The sequence below is a fragment of the Micromys minutus genome (genome assembly GCF_963924665.1).
Source record: "Micromys minutus genome assembly, chromosome: 1".
NCBI classification, from domain to species: Eukaryota; Metazoa; Chordata; class Mammalia; order Rodentia; family Muridae; genus Micromys; species Micromys minutus.
In genome coordinates, this window is record NC_137969.1 from 75,453,627 (window position 1) to 75,455,301 (window position 1,675).

Consider the following 1,675-nt stretch of genomic DNA (forward strand, 5'->3'; position numbering starts at 1 on the left):
TGGATAGTGGGGGATGGTAACTGCTTCTGTGCTAAGAGCTGAAATTGAGCAAAATTGACTGCAATTTAATGTTCAAGCCTCCCCTTCAATGGACTCCAGACTTTCCAAATAGTTTCGAAGGACAGACTCTTCCATAATAATTGTCTGGGTGAGGACACAGACTCCTGCTTTGCCAGCTTCCCAGAATTCTCTACTTCCGGTTATTATGTACTTTATTGAAAAACTATTCCCACTCAGCTTATTTAGCCATGTCTTTACTCCGCCTTCACACTACAAAGGCAGATGTGAGGGATTTTGACACAGGCTGAATGCACAGCCAAGCCAAAACTGCTATTTGGGTCTTTTACAATCTCCTTTTTCTTTAAATTAATTAATTTATTTTGTGTAGTCCTTGCCTGTGTGTATAAATGTGTACTCTGTGCATCCTGAATGTATATGAATGCGTACCTGTGAAATCTAGAAGATGTCGGGTACTGAAGCTATGAGCTGTCATAAGCCCTGTGTGAATGTTGGAACCAAACCCAAGTCTTCTGCAAGACTAGTAAATGTTCCTAACCACTGAGCAATCCTTCCAGTCCCTATTTAAAAAAATAACTTTGCCAATAACTACAGAGAAATGGGTCATAAATATTATGGCAGCTTATAATAGAACATCTACTGCGGTGGGTTGATTTAGCTATAGGTTCTTCTATTCTACTTTGGCAAGTTACTGTAGAATTATGGCATATGAGAAGAATAATTTGAGCTCTTTCCTTTTGCCGCTGCGTCTGCAGCCATGAGGATGCTCAGGCTACAGGAGAGGCTTGCCTCTAGTGTCCTCTGCTGTGGGAAAAAGAAGGTCTGGTTGGACCCCAATGAGACCAACGAAATCACCAATGCCAACTCCCGTGAGCAGATCAGGAAGCTGATCAAAGATGGGCTGATTATCCGGAAGCCTGTGACTGTTTATTCCCGGGCTCATTGCCAGAAAAACACCTTGGCCCGACGGAAGGGCAGGCATATGGTGCTGTGAACGCTCTCATGCCCTAGAAGGTGACCTGGAGGAGAAGGATGAGGATCGTGCGCCGGCTTCTCAGGAGATACCGGAAATCTAAGATTGACCACCATATGTATCACAGCCTGTACCTGAAGGTCAAAGGGAATGTACTCAAAAAACAGGCAGATTCCCGTGGAGCATCCACAAACTGAAGGCAGACAAGCCCGCGAGAAGCTACCGGCTGACCAGGCTGAGGCTCGCAGGTCTAAGACCAAGGAAAGAGCCAGGAGGAGCTCTCCAGGCCAAGAAGGAAGAGATCAAGACTCTGACCGAGGAGGAAGAGAGCGAGAATTAAAGCTTCCCTCGTGTCTGTACAGAGTGGCCTGGCTGTGGCCCCACAGGGACCAGTCATTAAAATAAAACAAGTCTTTAAAAAAGAATAATTTATAGAATAAACATTTTTGTGTTACTATGTGGGTATATTATGTTCCCAATTCATTACTATGACACCTAAGAAGCTGTCCCAAAAAAGCTTCAACCAAAACATTCTGAGGTTAACTCAGAAACAGGCAATCACAATAACCAAAGAATATTTACTCTGGGAGTGGGTTAAAACCATGTGTCAAGGCAGAGTCCCTAATACTGAAGGGACAGATAGAAGTTCTTACTCAATCAGGAATGATAGGGTCCTTATCTTGG

General features: G+C 44.0%; 1 pseudogene across 1 annotated transcript; it reads left to right on the forward strand.

Moving 5' to 3' along the window:
• The first annotated feature begins 775 nt into the window (after positions 1–775).
• Positions 776–1,331, forward strand: LOC308430990 (large ribosomal subunit protein eL19-like; annotated as a pseudogene). Its single transcript has one exon. The product of its transcript is annotated as a large ribosomal subunit protein eL19-like (transcript).
• The last annotated feature ends 344 nt before the right edge of the window (positions 1,332–1,675 follow it).